Source organism: Crinia signifera, chromosome 5, assembly GCF_055691185.1.
Source record: "Crinia signifera chromosome 5, ASM5569118v1, whole genome shotgun sequence".
In the NCBI taxonomy this organism is placed as follows: domain Eukaryota; kingdom Metazoa; phylum Chordata; class Amphibia; order Anura; family Myobatrachidae; genus Crinia; species Crinia signifera.
In genome coordinates this window covers 304,293,070-304,316,037 of record NC_139221.1, presented here as the reverse complement: position 1 = coordinate 304,316,037, position 22,968 = coordinate 304,293,070, and the positions used below count along the sequence as shown (strand labels likewise).

Here is a 22,968-nt window from a genome sequence, read left to right as displayed (position 1 = left end):
ATCCCCATAAAGAACGTTATGAGCAAGGTGATAATGGTTCAGCCAATCAGCTCTTACCTGTCAATTTACATATTGTAGCTGATTGGCTGAACCATTATCACCTTGCTCATAACATTCTTTATGGGGATAGATAACACTTCTCCAAGCTTCATAAATTCACCCCGTAGTGAGGTAAATTTTCTAAGATGGGAGTTCTATTTAAGATGGAATGTTGCCTAAATCAACCAACCTTCTACCTAGAAGGTAATAGGTAGAAACAAATTGGTTGCTATGGACAACATCCCATCTTCAGTAGAACTCCCATTTTAGTAAATTTACCTCAGAGCGTCCAACATGTGTAGTATAAAGTTCTGCCCATTTGCGTTGGGATCCGATTCAGGCTTCAAGTTCTATGAAGGCCATCCATGGAAGCCCCTGACATCACAAAATGGCTACCTTCCGTCCTATCAACAGTGTTAACATTATCACGTACAATACAAACTGTATTTTATGCTGTCATCTAGATTTGTTTGCATATCTAATTGTAACTATTACACAGTGTACTTTTATCATTTATAAGTTTATATTTCAGGATTGGGGGGTGAATTTATGAAGCTTGGAGAAGTGTTATCTATCCCCATAAAGAACGTTATGAGCAAGGTGATAATGGTTCAGCCAATCAGCTCTTACCTGTCAATTTACATATTGTAGCTGATTGGCTGAACCATTATCACCTTGCTCATAACGTTCTTTATGGGGATAGATAACACTTCTCCAAGCTTCATAAATTCACCCCTTAGTGTCCCTATCAGACATTCATTTACTAGTGGTGGTTTTATACTTCAGTTTAATGGTTTTCAAAGCCAAAAGTTAAAGACTAAACGTCCTCATTGAAATATCGCGCTATGAACCTTGTTAGCTAAATATATTATTCAGATTTAACCTGACATTCCGCATTCCAGTGGTTAACGGCGTAGAGCTGTTTTTACCATGTAAAACAAGAGTATGCTTCGTTATTGATTTTGTTAAACCAAGCGAGTAATTTTCTGCCCAACTCTAAGGGTCATGTTTATTAGCACTAATGTGCGGGCAATCCTTCCAAAACAGACACAAAATGTAGTACCCCCTAAATGTAAAAAGGTGGGGGGGCTATGGTCTGATGTTTTCAATTGGCTGTTGTTTGCAGAAGCAGTCTTCATAAATTTTTATATGGCAGATGTATTAAGCCCGGTGAAGATATAGGGGGGGATGTTCTAACATCCGCACCCCCTTACCGCCCCCTATTGCCGGCTACCGCATTCATAATCATCGCATATGCACTAACATATGCGATAATTATGGCAAAGGACAGCTCTTGCGTTAAGAGCTGTCCTTTGCGGTGAGAGTCAGCGGGTCCCATGGGGACCCGGCGGCTCTACCCTCCCTCCCTTACCCGGCGCTGCTGCTGCTGCGCCGGGCTCTCCTCCTCCCTGCAACCGGAAGAGGATCATAGTGCAGGGAGGAGGAGGTCACAGGTCTGGGCAGCACAACTCTGTGCTGCCCGGACACAGGTGAGGGGGGGTCGGTGCAGGGCGGCGGGGGTTCGGTGTGGGGCGGATGGGGGGGTCGCGTTAGAAGCCCATAGGCTTCTATGGGGCATCGCCAGATTTTTCTGGCGATGCACCCCACCGCGGTAACCCGGCAGGGGATGCTTAGAGCGTCCCAAAATGCGGTAAAAACCCCGATAACGGGGTTTTTACCGCATTTTTAGTTTAGAGAATCTCCCCCAGAGGGCGGTATTGAATCCAGGATTCCTACTGTTGGAACGTCCCGACAGTCGGAATTCCAGGCCGTTTACGCTCCGCTCGACAGATACTTGACAAGCCGAATTCCATGTTCTGGCTCTCGAGTGTCGAAAAGTGGGCGTGTCGGTTAAAACGGTCGTGAATTTGACAATCCATGGCTGTTTCCGACAAAACAGATCCAACTTGTTTTAAAGTCGGATTTGTTTTGTCGGAATCCGCCTTCAATGCTGTCGGAAATGGCAGCATTGAATAGGAGGGCGCAGTTATTTCCCCCCTGCGGAAATAGCGGCCAAGATTCATTGAATACCCACTGTAAAGTTGAGATAAAGTGGAAGGAGATAACACACCCGCCAATCAACTCCCAACTGTCATTTTTCAAACTCAGTTGATTGGCTGATGCGTTATCTCCTTCCATTTTACTGTATCTCAATTTTTTCTCAACTTTATCTCTTCAACAGGCTTAATACATCTGCCCCTATGGGTGCTGCTAAAATCCAAAACAGTACCAAGCTTTCTGGTACCTGGCCCAGATAGCTATCTCCATATTTAGAAGGCATGAGCCACTGAAACCTATGGGTTACATGTCCGTATATAACACCAGAGAGGGATACAAAAGATCCCTCTTTTTTTATAGCATCCACTTTCACGTGCTGGGTACCATACCTGGAATTAGAGGGATTGCATTAGCCATTTCTTTACATTTTACACACAAGCGACAATTGCTGACCATTAGGTGAACTACCCTCACTGACCACTAGAGGCCACTTGACTGACCAAATTACTCCTTTGTGTGCTAAAAGATGTCATAGCAGAAAGTGTAAGCAATTTTTGTGCGGACACTGATCGGTTTCAAACTTGCTGAATATGGAGAGGGAGCTGTGAAGACAGAGATTGGAGGTAGGAGCAGATAGGGACTGGGGGTGGAGAGTTTGTGGGCTAAAAACGGTCACAGCTCAAAGTACAAGTAAAAACTATCACAGATCAAAGTAATAGTACATTGCAGAAGCTGTCACTTTGACGGGCTTTTAGCTAGTATAGTATAACCTTCATACACACTGTTTCCCAGCAGCAAAGTGTCTCTGGAAATTCAATTTACATTTTGGCAACTACGCCTTGTCTCCCATTATCATTCACGCCAAGCAGCCTTAGGTGTGATTACAAGACATTATAAGAAGTGTAATTAGGAAGGTAACAGTGTAAGCTTTATATGGCTGTGCTTCCTGTTGTACTCTTATCTCTTCTCTGAGTGTCTAGGTCACCCACCTGCTGTGGTGCAACTAGACATCCCAACATGCCCTGCCACACTGTTAGCATTCCCTAATAGCAAAACTGGGGCAGTGCATGCTGGTATGTGTAGTTCCACAACAGCTGGAAAGCTGCATGCGGAGCCTGGCTTATCACTCATATGCACATCATGTTACTGGGGGGTGTGGCATATGGTCCCGACAGTCGGGATCCCGACAGTCATTAGCCCGATGTCGGGATCCCAACTGGCCGGACTCAGACAGCGGGGCAAGCGCAACAAAGCCCCTTGTGGGCTCGCCACGCTGCGGGCACGGTGGCTCACTACGCTCGCCACCTATTCTATTCTCCATCCATGGACCCTCACGAGGGAGAATAGCCACCGGCCGTCGGGACCCCGAGTGTTGGGGTTTTGACTGTCAGGATCCCGATGTCGGGGTAATGACTGTCAGGATCCTGACTGTCGGGAAACTGTCCGGCACCCGTTCCTGGGTATTACACAGGAAAATATGAGAAAGTGGCATGCCTTGTTTACAGGATAACCTCATTGTGCCTGCATGACATTTGGGGGTGACACACACTTAGTTATTATATGGTAATTCAGTTTCATGTACAGGTTCTAGCTTTGAATTCATTTGAGATAATCGGCAATGTGCACCAGGTTTGGGCTGTTTGTTTTTGTACCAGTGCGTTTGGATTGGTCACTCCTTGTGGAGTGTGTTATGACCTCCTGAACGGCTCTAGTGGTGATAGCTATCCTTTGCGATGACGGGATGTCCGGGTTTTGGACCCGAAGTCCTATCCGCGCATTCGTCCAGTGATGTGCGACGCCGGGGTTACTGGGAGGGATCTGGCCGATAGGCTTCTATGGGCAATGCCGATTTGAAAATTACGTTACCCACGGCATCAAAGTGGCAGACCAAAGGCAGTGAAAGACCAAGGTGACGGGACCAGTATTTTGTACTACTCTATATAATAAATTCAAGTACTGATAAAATAAATACATAAAAGCTAGTCACCACCAGACATTACAGCTATCGTAGTCTACGGATTACGGAAACCAATCTGCTTCTAACTGCCATGTCACAGGCTTTGTTTGAAAAATAACAGGTAGGATCTGATTGGTTGGGGTTTATCACTGTCCATTTGATCACTTTTCAAGGCTTAGTACATCTCGTCCTTAGTAATCAAGCTCAGGGAGTTCCAAGTTGTGTGGCCCTGGGCAGCGGCCATCCTTCGCCTCATAACTGACCTGCACGGTGCACTACATTCTTAGAGTGCAAATAAAAGTCACCCTGCAGCGGATGCATGTGCTCTATTGATCCTGGTTTTCTGCCAAATTCTATTTTCTACTCTTGCAAATGATTCTGGACTGGGTGTCTTGAAAGTCTACATCTAGAAATGTGTTTTATGACATATTAACACTTTCCTCACAAGCAACAAAAAATATCTATGTATGTGGAGGAAGCATTACCTAAAAATATATACCATAAATATTTATCTATACATTAATCGTGTGAGGCTGTCCACAATGTGTGCACAGCGGAAGTCTTTAGGTGTAGCATCGGTGTACCACTGAAACTTGCACCAAACCATGATCCCATCCTGTTACTTCCCAGGAATACCCACTACAACCCCCCCATGCCCTGCATACAGATTTATGTGGCCTCTTTGTGCCCAGACAGTCGGGACGGGTGTGCGGTTTAATTCGGAGGCATTTACTGTACAAAGAACAATGGTCAACTTCTCTCATATCGCCACTCGTGTCCACCTCTGAATTGAGCCCTTAATGTTTTAAAATCTGTATGTTTAAGGTGCCCATACACTTGTAAGATTTATCTTCAGATCTGGCTGGTTGGAACAAAAACATGGTTATGGATGAGTGACGGTTTGTCAGTTTTCCAGCATTTCCAAGCAAATGGTCAACTGTCATTTTCTCTCATCCATAACCATGTTTTTGTTCCAACCAGCCAGATCTGAAGATAAATCTGCGTGTGTATGGCCACCTTAAGAGTTGTATGTTAAGTGTGCATTTTGTTAATAGATGCGTCAAAGGCCCAACGGCCAGGACGGGGAATTGGGAATATTTGATCATCAAATCAGGGATTTTGTTAAAATAAAGAAATTCCCCAGCAAATTCTGCCAGCAATAGCGTGGGATATTGCACATGATGAACGCACTATAACCTGGGTTTTTGGGCAAGGGTCCAGTTGAAATAACCCGGGTTGAGCAGGTTGGCATTTTAGCCCGGTTAGCGACAGGGTTGAACACGGGTTACAGTGCAGTGTGAATAGATAAGCTGGGTCTGAAAGGGTTCTCAGTGGGGTCGCACCCGGTTGGACCCCTGTGTAAAATTCGAGTGAACGGGTCTGAATTGGGCCTTTTGTGTCTGGAACAAACCATATTGCTATTCAAGGGGAGGAAATCATTTTTTTCTGAGAAGGGTAAATACTGGCTGCCTTTGCATGTAGCCCACCAATTATAGGCTGCTTTATTTTGACAGTTCAATTTAGATTTCAGTTTGAACTCACCCAGATCTCTTGGCAGCTTTGCGCATCTAAATCCAGTGTGTTTGTGCGATAAGTAATGGGCATCCGCGGCTAGGTCAACAGTCAAAACGTCGACATGCGTTTTTCGCATATTTTTGAGCCGGCATGTGCCGACAGGCGGTATTTCATGCCCTACCATCCACTAGGGCGAATAGTGTGCCGAGCGTAGCGAGTCACCGTGCCGAAAGCATGGTGAGCCCCCAATGCAAGGGGGCACGGTACACTTTGACGGTGTCCATGTCGACCATGTTGACATTCAGGCCAAAAACTCAGTTCGACCTAGCCATTGTCAAGCTAATGCTTGTGTCAAACTTCCAACCTTGTCGACCTTAGCCACGTTGACCTATTTCATTGTGTCGTCCTAAGCCATGTCCACCTTCTGTGGTTGACCCAATGACTTAATATTGGTCGACCCTATACCCTGATACCCGTTCCCAGGGTATCACTCTCTACTGTGGTGCTTCTAGCACAGTGTGGTCTGTATTTCAGCACTGATATGCAGACCAGACCTGTGCTAGAAGCACCACAGAAGCAGAGCGGCTCCCCAGACAGGGGAGAGGAACTTCACAAGTTTTGAAAGATGCCGGTGCTAGAATGAACACGACCAACCATTATTTACATGTGCACAAAAACAATTCAACTACCCCCCCCCCCTCATCCGCCGCACCACCGAGTTTAAAATAAATATAGTTTTTTCTACCCACGCCTCATGTCCCCTTTCTCACCTTGCGAATAAAATGAACTTGCAGGGATCACGGTGCCCTGGGACTAAGCCTCCTTTTCGAAGACAGATGGGGCTTTGTTTATACTCATTAGATCCGGTGTTCACAGCACTAATTGGCCGGCTCTGCTCCGGTCACATGAAACGTCTTAATATTTACGGAAAAGTAGAAGAGAAAGGATTTAATCGGCGTGCGTTACATGGCGCACCGCGCGTCTCTAGGGTTAGGGGACGGCAGATGCTGGAATTGCTCTGTTTTCTGCTGCTTGGAATCAATATCCTTTTTACTGTAGCAGAAGCGCCACCGTGTCGTGTTTCAAGGAAGCTCATTTAACACCTACCGGATCGCTTGTTCAAGATGGGTTTCCAAGGGATGGTAGAATATGCAGAAACATGTGAGAGATGTTGGTACTATTCGGGCAGGACTGATGCGGTTGCCAAAGACGGCAGCTGCAATGGTGATTCACTTGTCACTGTGGGATAAATAAACCATTCATTTACTGTATGTTTATTGGGTCCTGATAACTGACATTGTATAAGTGATTTCCCTAATGTATATCCTACCCCAGGAATCCTGCTGACACAGATACCCCTCAGTTACACCCATGCTAGCAGGCAGAACACTGTGCCATGTGCTTTTGGGATATTAATTACAAAGTCTTACTATGACATTATTACATTTTATTTATAAGGCGCCACAAGTGGTTGGCAGCGCCATACATAGGGCACATATTAGAACAATACAGAGTACACACAACTAAACATAACAGTAACTGAAGAACTAAACCAGAGCACAGGTAACAATTTGCAGCACAGTTCTCAGTACACAGTACAGCTGGGATGTAGAAAAGCAGGGGAGTTGTACGCATGCTATCAGAGGCAGGTTGTCAGTGGTACAAGTGAATGAACACAGGTGAGAAGAGATGCAGGTGTAGATGGTAGGTGAGTAAGAGAGCTGTAATTGAAATGCAAGAAGAGGGCTGTGAGAACAGGAGGGATGAGGGCCCTGCTCCAAGGACCTTACAGTCTAGAGCATGGGTCCTCAAACTGCGGCCCTCCAGATGTTGTGAAACTACAAATCCCAGCATGCCTTGCCACAGTTTTACCACAGTTTTACTATAAGGGAGTTAAAACAAGGACCTTACAGTCTAGAGCATGGGTCCTCAAACTGCGGCCCTCCAGATGTTGTGAAACTACAAATCCTAGCATGCCTTGCCACAGTTTTACTATAAGGGAGTGTTAAAACTGTGGCAAGGCATGCTGGGATTTGTAGTTTCACAACATCTGGAGGGCCGCAGTTTGTGGACCCATGGTCTAGAGGAAGGGGGAGACTGACAGGCAACATAAACTGCAGGCAGGTAGGCCTGAAGGCAAGAAGTGAGCAGGATGGGGATAACCAGGAGATAAAGCGGTAGGTAGGGAGAGTGGCCTCGGTACTAGGTTATGGAGAGCCACCTTGGTACTAGGTTATGAAGAGCCACCTTGGTACTAGGTTATGGAGAGCCACCTTGGTACTAGGTTATGAAGAGCCACCTTGGTACTAGGTTATGGAGAGCCACCTTGGTACTAGGTTATGGAGAGCCACCTTGGTACTAGGTTATGGAGAGCCACCTTGGTACTAGGTTATGAAGAGCCACCTTGGTACTAGGTTATGGAGAGCCACCTTGGTACTAGGTTATGGAGAGCCACCTTGGTACTAGGTTATGGAGAGCCACCTTGGTACTAGGTTATGGAGAGCCACCTTGGTACTAGGTTATGGAGAGCCACCTTGGTACTAGGTTATGGAGAGCCACCTTGGTACTAGGTTATGGAGAGCCACCTTGGTACTAGGTTATGGAGAGCCACCTTGGTACTAGGTTATGCCGCTCATGAATGGTACCAGGTGAGGCAGACATATTGGGTGCATTACGTAGGATTACCCTGGGTGGAAAAGGTCACGCCTAGAATGGATTACAGAAATTGTGGTGTCGGCAGCATCCTAAAGCTTGTAGTATGAAACATATATGAAAGATATAGTAGGAATGTAGACAGTCAATAGGTAGACAACTTATGGTCGACATATATTAGGTTGACAAGTACCATCGACAACTTTGAAAAGGTCAACATGACAATGGTCAACACAATCATTGTTCTTTTTTAAGCAACATCTTAAATATTATTTAGGTAAGATCACTTTTGTATAAAGGGGCCTAGTGGCCTTCAAACGTTGGTAAATCCTGCCTGCTGAGTCTTTTTTGGTTTGAGTGCCGCCACCACCTCATCAAAGCGGTAGGTAGGGAGAGTGGCCTCGGTACTAGGTTATGGAGAGCCACCTTGGTACTAGGTTATGAAGAGCCACCTTGGTACTAGGTTATGGAGAGCCACCTTGGTACTAGGTTATGAAGAGCCACCTTGGTACTAGGTTATGGAGAGCCACCTTGGTACTAGGTTATGGAGAGCCACCTTGGTACTAGGTTATGGAGAGCCACCTTGGTACTAGGTTATGGAGAGCCACCTTGGTACTAGGTTATGGAGAGCCACCTTGGTACTAGGTTATGGAGAGCCACCTTGGTACTAGGTTATGGAGAGCCACCTTGGTACTAGGTTATGGAGAGCCACCTTGGTACTAGGTTATGAAGAGCCACCTTGGTACTAGGTTATGGAGAGCCACCTTGGTACTAGGTTATGGAGAGCCACCTTGGTACTAGGTTATGGAGAGCCACCTTGGTACTAGGTTATGGAGAGCCACCTTGGTACTAGGTTATGGAGAGCCACCTTGGTACTAGGTTATGGAGAGCCACCTTGGTACTAGGTTATGGAGAGCCACCTTGGTACTAGGTTATGGAGAGCCACCTTGGTACTAGGTTATGCCGCTCATGAATGGTACCAGGTGAGGCAGACATATTGGGTGCATTACGTAGGATTACCCTGGGTGGAAAAGGTCACGCCTAGAATGGATTACAGAAATTGTGGTGTCGGCAGCATCCTAAAGCTTGTAGTATGAAACATATATGAAAGATATAGTAGGAATGTAGACAGTCAATAGGTAGACAACTTATGGTCGACATATATTAGGTTGACAAGTACCATCGACAACTTTGAAAAGGTCAACATGACAATGGTCAACACAATCATTGTTCTTTTTTAAGCAACATCTTAAATATTATTTAGGTAAGATCACTTTTGTATAAAGGGGCCTAGTGGCCTTCAAACGTTGGTAAATCCTGCCTGCTGAGTCTTTTTTGGTTTGAGTGCCGCCACCACCTCATCTATCTATATATACATGCCCTCCAACATGACCCATTCCATTAGGTACAAAATGCTCTGTTGCTGGACTTCCCTGCCAGTGGCAGTTACAGATGTGAGCCTGCAGCACAGTCCAATATTCAAAAAGGGGAGCCACACCTACTGCCACCTCTAACATCACTGTCCTGGACTCACTGGCAGTTGATGTGACCCCCCCCCTCTTTGAATTTTGGACTGTGCTGGAGCCTCAGCTCTGTAACCGCCACTGGCAGGGAAGTCCAGAACCAGAGCATTTGTACCTAATGGAATGGGTCGTGTTGGAGGCTATGTATGTATATATATATATATATATATATACATATCCAGAGAGTAGTGATCGGCACTCGCCGAGTGGCGTATACTGGAGTATGCCTTGGTGCCTTGTCCTGTGTGTGGCACACAGTAGTTAGACGTCGGATTGGGGACAGGCACTCTTGGGACTTGACCAAAAGAAACAGGCAGACACAGAGGTCTTAAGGTGCTTAAGACCTCCGTGTCTGCCTGTTTCTTTTGGTCAAGTCCTAAGAGTGCCGGTCCCCAATCTGACGTCTATATATATATATATATATATATATATATATATATATATATTTTCCAGGTTATGTGACCACCATCAGTACAAATGTACCACGCCACCACGCTTTGGGTAAGGTGGCTTCCTCTGCTTCTGCTGCGCGCACCACAGATTACTATTCCCAAGAGATGTCCACATAGATAGTAAATAAAGCAAATGTTGGCAAGACAGGAAAATACAAAAAAAAACCATGTTGATCATGTGTGTGTCAACCATTTTCACATTGACCTTTTTTTACCTGTCGACCTTAAGCAATGCATACCATATGGTGTTGACCTATTGACTACCTAGACATTGTAGAGCTCTGTTGGCTATGTACCTAGAGATTGTAGAGTTCTATTGGCAATCTACCACTACATTGTAGAGCTATCACCCGGATAACGCATTGTATACCAGCAACAGGATAATTACAGGACGACCGATTGCTGCATTGTATACTGTTTATCAGATGATGGTGATGAGACTCTCTCTTGTATACTGGCCCTCAGATAATGGAGTTCTGCTTTGGCTTTTGATTAGATAATTCCAATATAGCAAGCAATGGATGATAGGTCTTATTATCATCTATATATTACTAGTTTTTGGCTCAGGCATTGATATATCTAATATCTGAGGGCTGGTACTATGCACTTATGTCAGATGTCATTTTTTATCAGCGCTTAGTTTTATTATATAGCTCCGGCTCTGCAGTGCATATTAGTACACAGATTACAGGGCTGGAGATGTATAATTGTCATTATGTGATAAAATCTTGCCTTTTATACTTGTTATGATTTGTGAGATAAGACTTAATTTATACAATGTACAGTAAATGCATACTGTAAATATCAGCAGGGGCTCTTCACTGTATACTTTATTTATGGCCCATATGATGTCATCCATCATTTTTGACTTGGCAGTTTTAACAGGCCAAGCTCATTGCTAGTAAATTGCTAAAATATCGCTTTCAGCTATCCTGTCACACACCCATTTGCAATTAACTTGCCACCGAATGATTTTTTTCAGTCTGTGCAAATGTGAGTAACTCTGACTCTTTCACAACTCTGCGATCCAGGCAGCCCAATCGAGGCCAGAGCTGGCGTCACAGACTCTCCCTTGAAACGCCTGGGCACGCCTTCTTTTTTGTTTGCAGAAAACCGCAGTTGTTTATTCCCAAATTCCTGTCTGTCAAATTGCGAGGGAGTTGCAATTGTGTTTTTTTTGCTATTTTTGTTGCTATTTGGGTTTGCGCTTGTACGCTACACTTGCAGTCATTCCATAATCGAATGGATTGCAAATTCACACAATAGTGATTAACGCTGAATAACCCCCTCTGTACTAATGAACTTATTATCATATTTTCAATGGACTTAAAGGTGCACCCCTCTTATTTAGAGTACCTGCATTGATTGCTGGTGTTTTGTATATGACTAACTAGCTGAGGTACCTCAGGTCAAAGGTCTGCACGGCGTACACCAACTTGTCATCGGGCAGAGGTCCTGGCCTCTCCAATAGGCTTACCAGACCATTTGCAACCCCGCTCTGAAGTTCTCCAAATCCATCCATTTTTATTCTGTATGGTTACATGTCAATTTTTTATATTGTACCTATACCTTCCCTGTAAGAATTTTTTTAGATTTTTGTCTGTATTTTTCATAAATACATTCTTTCCATATTATACAAAATGTTGACAAGCCATCCTTCCATTTTTCGAGGGGTATCACATATGGAAAATCAATGTGGAGGAACACTCTGTTCAACATATAAGAATATTTGAAAGATGCCTTTATGTGAACATACAAGCGACAGCATCTCTTGAGAGTGGTACACCAATTACCTAATCTCTGTGAAGTAGAAAAAGATACCTTTTATACATACATCTTGAATACCACATCTGTGAGTCGGGGTACAACATTTATCGATCACTGTCCACTTAGAGAATGGTTGTAAAAATTATTTAAAAGAAACCTTTATGCACAGGGCATTTATCCGCTTATATGTGTGTGAAGTATGCAAACATTATAGAGACCTCTTATATATACACCACACCATTTTGTTTTTAATAAAAACTTTATTACACGTGATTGTTTTTTCTTTTCACATCTTTGAAACACTGTATCCATTTTGGAGAAATATACGTCAAGAAAAAAACACTGGTCACCTAAAAAGAAACCTTTACATAAATATATTCATCTCATTTCTCATGATTACGGTACGCAACACTTGGATTTTGATAAGAATTCATGGACACTAAAGCTACCTTGATAGGTTTCATAGAAACACATTCTATGTGAGTTAGGGTACTCCACTTTTGGATTTCGGTGAAGGGGACACTTCATGGTGAACACCGAACACAAAGATACCTTCACGTATTTAGCACAAATTCACTTACCTGTGAGTGGGGTATGCCCATCCTATTCTTCATCGTCCACTATAAAAAAAACCTTTTTTTTTATTTAATTAAGAACTGACGACAATACTGCACATTGTTTCCTTTAAATATTTTTTTTCTTTACATGGTGGGATGGTATATCCTCTGCAGGAAAGGAGAGTACGGAAGAACGACACTTCAGGAGTATCTACTAGAAAAAAACTCATCACATATATATATAATTTTTTGTATTCGACGCCTATGATTATCTCTGTTTTTCGTTGTTTGTATCCAGTCTATGTAATAGGGAGAGTGGCAATGGCCTTTTGTTGTGGATGATAGGGGTACACACATGCTTAAGAAAAACGGTAAAAAACCCAAGGTCGACCTTTTGCCTGTTGACCTTCCCTATGTCGACCTAATGACCCTGTTGATCTAAAGCCATGTCGACCTTTGAGTGTGTTCAACATGACCTTTGACATGTTGAGTGTGTCAACCTTCAGTGGTCGACCTAATGCTTGTTGTGCTTTCTGTGGTTGACCTTGTATACCAGATAAACACTGGCTGCTTCTGTATTTATCCCACAAATGCACATGACAGGTAGGAGCTGATTGGCTGGCTGTTTATCACTCTCCATTTTATCACTTTTTGACGCTTGATACATCTGGCCCTCAGTGGATGTACACACCAGCTTATGGTCCAGCCGATAAAGGCCCTTATTCAGATCTGATCGCAGTACAAATTTGTTCGGAAAATGGGCAAAACCATGTGCACTGCAGGTGGGACAGATGTAACATGTGCAGAGAGAGTTAGATTTGGATGGGGTGTTTTGAAATTGAAATCTAAATTGCAGTGTAAAAATAATGCAGCCTGCACAGAAACAAAATAACACACACAAATTCTAACTCTCTTTGCACAGGTTACATCTGCCCCACCTGCAGTGCACATGATTTTGCCCATTTTCCGAACAAATTTGTACTGAGCTCAGATCTGAATAAGGCCAATAGTGTCGGCTGGACTAATGTGTCCTTAGCCTTACTCGCTCTTTTCAGTTTTGTTCCTGACTAAGAACCTGTCACTATTTGCCGAGTTATTAAATTGCCGAGTATGATGGACACATTTAGTTAAGTATCTCCTACATATTATACACCTCAGTAATGTGCAGCCTTTGATAAGTAAATGTCAGAAATGGCTTCAGTTGCTTTTAAGCCTTTTAGCAACCTTTTATTTAGAACATACATCCATTTCTCTTCTATTTCAATAATAACTTTGAGTCTCAACGTGAGGCCGGCGTTGGGATGTAATTGTTCAGCGGCCCCGGTTATTTTGAAGCACTTTTGGGAATTGCGCTGCACGAAGCCCAGGCTGCAGCACACGTGGAAGAGGAATGAATCTCTCAGATAAATCTGATTACTTTCCAGGAAACAATAAGGAGCGCGTTTGACAGCAGGGGCTTCCTTATGCGTCGCTTTCAGGCTGAGGTGTATTTTATGTTTTTCATAGAGGGAGATGTATGAAGCAGTGCAAAGAGTGGAGAGGTGAGCTAGTGGTGCAGTTGCCCATGGCAACCAATCAGCCGGCGCTACCTATGCACTTGATAATTGTTACCTTAAAAAGTGATGGGCAACTCTGCCAACGGCTCATTTCTCCGCTCTTGTCTCTGCTCAATCCAGATATTTAGCTTTTGAATGTTTGGCATTTTTGTTGTTTAACCAATTCCCGGGCATGGTCACGTTGTTTGCGGCCGGCGTTCAGAGGAGGGTCCTGGCCGTATTCAGAGCGGATCAGGGAAAGCGCAGGTGTGACAGGCGTTTTCAGGGAGGGCATCTGTCGTCCGCACTGGGCGGACCCCATCGGGGAAGATTTTTTTGGCTACATCCAAAGGTGGAGCGGGTGCGAATCTGGCGGTGGCTAATTCATCGCTGGGCTGCAGAATGTTGCAGCCCATAGATCAGGTCTAAATTCCGCCCATTGTTTACCTGTTGGCTGGAAAAATTAGTGTTGTGATGGTTGCGATGATGTCCCCAATTTTTATTTTAAAAAAGTATTAAAAAAACTGATGAATAAAAAAAATAAAAAAATGAAATAGTTTTGAATAAATTGGACATGGGAGAATATGTGATAGTGTCTTTATTAAAGCAGCAATCGTTAACAAGGCATTGGTTTTTACCTTTGAAATGATTTGCTGCTTTAAAAAGTCCTAGTTAGGCCGCAATCCCGCACCTCTGGGGCTCTGCCCTCCTGTACTCCACCTAATTTACTCATTATAACAAAAACAACTGACAATTTCTGAGCAGTTTTTAGAATTTTTTTTTTTTGCCAGCTAAGTGGTTAACGTAACATGGAACCAGCTGTGTTACAGTACATAAAATATATCAAGTAAAGTCAATGGGTGATCTGTAGGTTTTTTGCATTTTTAAAAATATTCAATGAAATCTTAAAATCTTTATTCAGACAATACAGACAGTCAGGGGCGGATTGGGGATTAAAACCAGCCCAGGAAATATCTTGAAGCAGCCCTAATGGGGGGGGGGGTCATATGATGTCATAATAATGGCACTGAGGGTTTAAAAACAGAGTTCAGCCAGATAAGAAAGAAAATGCAAATGCAAATGAAGTACAGAGACCAATAACAGTAACATAGGGGACATTGAGGTTCTTAGCACAATAATGTGAGCCCACCTACCACGTCAAGGTGACCTCATCAGGTGGGTGGAGGGGAGGGGATTTTTTATAAAAAAAATGTATTTGATTTTTTGTTTTTTTATTATTAGGAGGAGGATGGGGAGACTGTGCTGGGCTATTCTATGCTGTGCTTAGCTAAGATATACTAAGACCATGAGGGTTTAAAAGCAGAGCTCAGCCAGAAAGTAAAACAAATGCACATGAAGTACAGAGACCAATAACAGTAACATAAGGGACATTGAGGTTCTTAGCACATTAAGGTTCTTAGCACATTAATGTGAGCCCACCTACCACGTCAAGGTGACCTCATCAGGTGGGGGGGAGGGGCGGGTATTTTTTTATTTTTTATTTTTTTTTTTTTTAATTTTTTTTTTTTTTTTTTAATTTTTTTTATTTTTTTTTTATTTTTTTTTTATTTTTTTATTTTTTTTTTATTTTTTTTATTTTTTGGAGGAGGAGGAGGGGGAGACTGTGCTGGGCTATTCTGTGCTGTGCTTAGCTAAGCTATACTAAGACCATAGTCTTAGCATAGCATAGCTAAGCATAGCATAGAATAGCATAGCATAGATAGATTTAGCTAAGATTATGTTAAAACTATGCTAATCTATGCTGTGCTTAGCTATGCTATACTAAGACCATGGTCTTAGCATAACATAACTAAGCATAGCATAGATTAGCACAGTCTTAACATAATCTTAGCTAAGAATATCTCTGATATTCTATGCTGTGCTTAGCTAAGCTGTACTAAGAACATGTTCTTAGCATAGCATAGCTAAGCACAGCATAGAATATCATAGTAGTCTCACCAAGTTGGTTGGGGGAGGGAGGGGGGGGGGGTTAATCTGAGTCAGTTGTCACCCTACAGCATGCACGTCTCATCATTTTGGAGACCCTTGACCTGAGCGAGCGAGGTTTCTTCTGCTCGGCTGGGGAAGCAGGTGTGCATGCGGCAGCATCAGTTTTCATGTCTTCCAGCATGGGCAGGACCATGACTGATGGCTTTGGCAGGACCATGTCTGATGGCTTGGGCAGGACCTCATCTGATGGCTTGGGCAGGACCATGTATCCCTTCTTGGCAGTAAGCGGGAATCCCGCCTCCGGCTTGACCGGGACTGCCGGCTTGGCCCTGGCCTGGGTCACTGGCTTGATCATGGCTGGGGTTAGATCTGAAAATACAGAGGCCGGCCCATGTTTGGGTACCACAGGCCGAAACTGAGGCCGGTGTTGTTTTGCTGACAGTTCAGCAGGCATGACAACTGACTCTTCTGCTTTCAGCTCTCTAAGGTGTGACTTGTCTTCTCAAGAGGCTGCAGCAGAATGAGGACAGTAACTCTGGGCACTCATATTTATAGGCTCGCCATTGCAGAATTCTAAAATAGAATGTTGGCAGCCGCAGAATTCTAAAATAGAATGTTGGCTGCAGCAGAATTCTAAAATAGAATGTTGAAAACACAGTATTGATCCTTGCACTTACCGTATATACTTGAGTATAAGTCGACCCGAATATAAGCAGAGGCACCTAATTTTACGACAAAAAACTGGGAAAACTTATTGACTCAAGTGGGACCCTCACTCGAGTATAAGCCGAGGTGGGCTTTTTCAGCATAAAAACTTCTGAAAAAGTAGGATTATACTCGAGTATATATGGTACTTGTAACTATATTATCTTGCTGGGTGCCTCCAAATGTATGCAGTCACTCCTGCTACACTCATGTGTATCATGCATTTGTTATAGAAAGTAATGTCACATGAAGCCTGTTTCAATGCCTTTATTGGTGCTGTATTGAAGGGGATACGGTCGTATTGTCGACCACACTTAGGTCCACAGCCATTAGGTCGACACCGTTGGGTCAACAGGTGTCTAGGTCGACATAGGTGAAGGTAGACAGGTGGCAAGGTCAACAAGGGACAAGGTCGACATGGGTTTAGGTCGACATAACGTTAGGTTGACATGGGTTAGGTCGGAAGGTCGACATGTTTTTTTTACTGTTTTTTTTTTTGCGCTGACATGTGCCGACAGGCGGTATTTCATGCCCTACCATCCACTAGGGCGTGGTGGGAGAATAAAATAGTGTGCCCGAAGCATCGCGAGCAAAGTGAGCGATGCGAGGGGCTGCGGTTTACATCCAACTGTGTCCATGTCGACTGTGCCGACATTTGGGTAAAAAAACTGCAAAAAAAACCATGTCGACCTTTCCGACCTGTCGACCTAACCCATGTCGACCGAACGCTGTTTCGACCTAAACCCATGTCGACATTGTCCCATGTCGACCTTGCCACCTGTCGACCTTCACCTATGTCAACCTAGACACTTGTCGACCTTCCCAACTGTCGACCCAACGGTGTCGACCTAAGTGTGGTCGACAATACAATCCACACCCGATAAATCAAAGCAAGGGGTTCTATGCACCTAGATTGTACGGTATGCTTAATATTAAAAATGTGAGGAGATATTTGGAGGTAATTAAATTGGGAATTAACTGTAGTCTGGGATTTCCGGGTAGTTTCTTCTTTGTGGGGGAGAATTGCTATCAGCAAACCATGGGGATGATTCTGGTTCACTTGCAAAAGCTAAATCTCTCTCTAATGGACAAAACCATGTGCACTGCAGGTGGGGCAGATGTAACATGGGCAGAGAGAGTTAGATTTGGGTGCGTTATTTTGTTTCTGTGCAGGATAAATACTGGCTGCTTTATTTTTACACTGCAATATAGATGTCAGATTGAAGTACAAACCCAACCCAAATCTAATGTGCACATGAGATGTCAGACTCATTTTGCATTTGGAGAGTTAAAGATGCGCTCCATGACATTTCCCTAATTCCTATGGATATGAACAGTAGTGGTGGAATGGAGAGCGCAATTGATTAAGAGGGTGCTGCCCATTATAACATAAAAGGGGGTACACCGTCCCCCAATGGACAAACATATGATATAATGAATAGTGTGGCGCAACCTTCTTAAAAGATGTTCACACTGGTATTTGTGAAAAGACAACATTTATATGAACATAAAAATGCATGGAAAAAAAGCAGAAAAAGGTACTTGGTGAATACAAACGTACTGCGGTGGACTATGCCTGGTGGACAAGTCACCACCGCAGTCGGCTTAGGTAGGTGAAGTCACAGGCAGAGAAGTGCAAGCGCATCCAAGTAAAGTGCGTCCAGTAATAGTGTTCTAGTGCCAAGGTGCAGAATTTTCAGTAGTCCAGAGGCATAGATGTAGCAGCAACGCATTTCGGAGACCTCAATGTCTCTTTTTTCAAGCTGGGTTTGAAATGAAATGGTCCCTGTTCCCCTTTCGTACCGATTTCCTGTGTAGTGGACCAATCATGTTACCGCTATTTTTTGATGTCCGGAAGTGCCGTGCGGTCTACCTGGCACTTCCGGTTGCGTTCCACCTCACGATCGCGCATTCTGCTTCCGGTTTTGTTAATTTCGGCGATAATTTAATTTCTTCATTATTCTTCCTCTCCAACAATAACCAGTAAGGCACAGATGAGGGCAAACAATTTATCCGTATTTCTGGAGGTGTTTATGCGGAATGGCTGCTCCTCTAAATACCTTTCTGTGCCATACTTAGTATTCCAGAATTGTCCATCCCTGTTTCCCGGGAGCGCCACCCCAAATAACACTCCATATTCATCAGATGGGACAATATCTGGAATACATGTGAAGAGAAGAATATATAACAAATACAAATGAATTAAAATACAGTAAAAAAGTGTAATAATGATAAAAGCATCTACTGTACATCATGAGCTTTTTAAGGTAATCTTGTAAAAACCATTTGAGCTCAAAATCAGAGTTATGACCATTGGGAACAAGTGTGTTTTACATAAACATCCATTTCATTTCTTTCTGGGCCAGTTTGGTTTTTAGATCTCTATTCTTCCAAGTCAGGGGCGGATTGGGGATTAAAACCAGCCCGGGAAATATCTTGAAGCACCCCTAGTGGGGGGGGGGGGGTGTCTCCCCAAAATTTATATGCATGCCTCCCAACATCGGGCGTATTTAAAAAAGGGACCTATTGTGCACCTAAGGCGCACCCGTTTTTTGGGGGTGTGGCATAGCGGTATCGGGGTGTGATCTATTTCAGCAAGGTCACACCCCATTTTTGCCACTGTGGGGGCTTGGCTAGCGGCTCTCTGAGCTACTGGCTATGTGCCCAGCCCATCAGGCTGCAGAATAGATGCTGTGGAGAAGGTGGCAGAGAAAACAGGGTGAGAGGAGGAACGAAGGTGGCGGAGTAAGCAGGGTGGAAGGAGGGTCGAAGGTGACGGAGGAAGCAGGGTGGGAGGGGGGCTGCAGGGTGCAGAGGACTTTGTGGAGGAGATGGGAGCATAAACATACTAAGCTACCATCAAGTCCAGCAGTGGCAGGAAATGGACATCCCACAAAGGCCCGGCGGCGGCCGGGAAGGGACCAGGAGCACCCCACCTGAGCGCCTGGTGGTGGCAGGGAAGGGACCCTGGTGCACCCCACCTGGGCGCCCGGCAGCGTAAGGGTAGAGACACAGGTGCTCCCTGTTCTGGCACTCAGCAGCAGACGGAAGAGACATAGGCGCTTCCCCCGCTTGGGCGCAGGCCGCAGGGCATGCTGGGAGGGATCCGTGACGGATCCCTCACACAGCGCGGCGGTAAGAAGCCCATAGGCTTCTGCAGGGAATCGCCAGCTTTTGCTGGCGATTCCCTCCGCAGCGCTGCCACTGCGGAGGAGCAATAGAGCATACAGAAATGTGGTAAAAACCCCGGTAACGGGGTTTTTACCGCATTTCTGCGATAGAGAATTGCCCCCTAATTCCCATGAAGACAATCTCTGAATCAGCCCTGTATTAGAAACATAGAAACATAGAATTTGACGGCAGATAAGAACCATTTGGCCCATCTAGTCTGCCCCTTTTTTTACCCTTCAGGTAAACTCAACCCTTTTTAATCCTTATTTCTTTGTAAGGATATTCATATGCCTATCCCAAGCATGTTTAAATTGTTCTACTGTCTTAGCCTCTACCACCTCTGATGGGAGGCTATTCCACTTATCCACTACCCTTTCTGTGAAGTAATTCTTTCTAACATTTCCCCTGAACCTACCTCCCTCCAGTTTCAGTGCATGTCCTCGTGTTTTATTACTTGTTTTCCTTTGAAGAAAATTTCCCACCTGTACTATGTTAAAACCCTTGATATATTTGAAGATTTCTATCATGTCCCCCCTTTCCCTTCTCTGCTCCAAACTATACATGTTAAGATCTTTTAGTCTATCCAGGTAAGTTTTGTGATGTAGGCCATGAACCATTTTAGTTGCCCTTCTTTGTACACTCTCCAATGTATTTATATCCTTCTGAAGATATGGCCTCCAGAACTGGACACAGTATTCCAGATGAGGTCGTACCAATGACCTATAAAGTGGCATTATTACGTCTTTTTTTCTGCTACTGATTCCTCTCCCTATGCAACCAAGCATCTGACTAGCCTTCCTCATTGCTTTGTTACATTGCCTCCCTGCCTTTAAGTCACTTGAAATAGTGACACCTAGATCGCTTTCCTCCTCAGTAGTTTCCATTATAGTACCCTTGATACTATATTGAGCCTTTGGGTTTTTGAGTCCCAAGTGCATAATTTTGCATTTTTTAGCATTAAACTGTAGTTGCCATTGCAGCCAGAGTGCATGCATGGGACAGGGCTGGTAACATAACACTAGGAAACAGTGTATTGCCAGATGATGATTACACTGACAACACTGGTCTGCAATAAAAACAATGGCATCCTGTATGCTGCAATAACCCTGGGCATAAGAATTCAGATCAGTCTCCATGCAAGCTGGCCATGGGTGGGATGCACTGCCATTTGTTACCTCCAGAGCAGGACATGCTCTGTTATGCACAAACAGCTGCTGCTTAACTCTGCCACTGCTTAGATGCTGCCACAGGGTAGCTCTGTCCAGACCACATTACCTTGGTGGTCCTGATGTGCTCCATCTCTGCTCCCCTCTGTTGGCAGCGTCATGCACGGTGAGCAGCAGCAGCCTCTAATTTCCGGCTCAGCCTCAGTCCCTGCAAGGCTGCTGCTCTTTCTGCTTCCTGCGACTGCTGCAGACGGGAGACACTTCCTGGTGCGATCACATGGAAAGGTGACACGCAGTGCAGCCTTCCCCAGAGTGCCGCGGGAGCAGCTATGTGCGGCCGCGCATGCGCACCAGCCTCCCGCTGCCATTTTAAGTTTGGGCAAGCCGGGCTGCAGCCATCTTTGAAGTGGGAATACTGCTGCGGCCGCTAACCGCATAGATGGCGGTCCGCGGCCCAGCAAGGGAGGGTGAGCGGCCTCATATTAACTTAAATGAGCCGGCCCACCGGGAAAATACCCGGTTTCCCGGCAGGCCAATCCGCCCCTGCAGACAGTTATTAATAATACAAGGAAGTTCACCTAGTGGGATCTACTAAGGATGTGAGACACTGTAAGAGATATAGCTCTCCGACCGATAACACCATAATAAAATAATTCAGATGACGGGAATTGCTTTGCCGTAGATTGTTTATATTACAGCGAGATCTGTTAACATTTCCGATGAATATTGTATTTAAATAAAACAACTGAAAATGTCTTCCAGTTAGCACCAAGCTCTTTGCAAGTTTTTTGCACGGTACACTATTATGTCCTCACTCTATGCCCACTTGGATAGTAAAGTACGAAAAACCGCCTTTAAAAAGTGACTATCGACCTGTAGTGGTAGACCTAAGGCTTGTAGACTTAGGGCCAGATGGACTAAGCTTCAAAAGTTATAAAATGGAGAGTGATAAACAACCAGCCAATCAGCTCCTACCTTCCATGTCACAGACTGTGTTTGAAAAATGTCAGGTAGGAGCTGATTGGCTGGCTGTTGTTCACTTTCTATTTTATCTATTTTGAAGCTTATTGTATCTGGTCCCTAGTGACCACATCCCCTTGTATCCTCTGCTGCTCACAGCGACTTGGATACTTAATTCTTGGGGGACCAGCCTGATTCCAATAAGGGATAGACCCCACAATACAGTTGTACAATAGCTGGTCACATTTGGTAGCATGCACATCTGTCAGAGGATATAAGAATGATGAGGAGAGAGTTTCGGATGTCTTGCAAGTTCCCCAATGCTGGTTTTGTGCAGAACGTCACATTCTAGCAAACGCCTGCAATCATGATATTGTTTCCATGCTTTCCAACAAGAGATCAGCGTGATTGGCTGTTGCAAGGATCCATACAGAGCACACGTTTCAGGTTTTCCCAAGCATGAGATGCAGAATTGTCGTCAAGGTCAGTCACGTTGCTGTAAAGGTAAAACTGAATTAATTGAAAAGGTGGAGGTTTTACGTAATTAAATTGAAAATGGAGCAGGTAGTGTTGGAGTTGGATTATAATTACTTCTTATGTGACAAAAAGCAGTGACACGGAAGCACACAGTGAAATAATCACTATGATTTAATCAGGATGACAGCGAGCAGATCAGTAACCAGGGGTGCCGACAGGTAGGCCGAGCCCTGGTAAAATGGGGTGTAAGACCACCAGGTGAGGGCGGGCCATCCTGGAGGGGGTGTGGCCACGCCTCCATTAAAAAAATTATAAACGAAAGGGAGAGAGATGACAGGCTACCAGATGTCTCTCCCCCCAGCTGAGCAGCGTGGGCCTGTCATCTCTCTCTCCACTGCCCAGCTCCCTGCAATGGGGGAGGGGGACAGGGGCCCCTCCAGCATACCTGGGCCCATCACACAGTATGGGGGTAAATGTACTAAAGTGTGATTTTTAAGAAGTGAGAGATGTTATCCATCGCAAACCAAATAGATTTTAGTTTTTA

General features: G+C 44.5%; 1 protein-coding gene across 4 annotated transcripts in view; it reads left to right on the top strand.

Moving 5' to 3' along the window:
- Positions 1-22,968, top strand: part of PPP1R9A (protein phosphatase 1 regulatory subunit 9A) — a 176,966-nt gene that overhangs the window by 5,985 nt on the left and 148,013 nt on the right. The gene's annotated exons all lie outside the window — the stretch shown is intronic.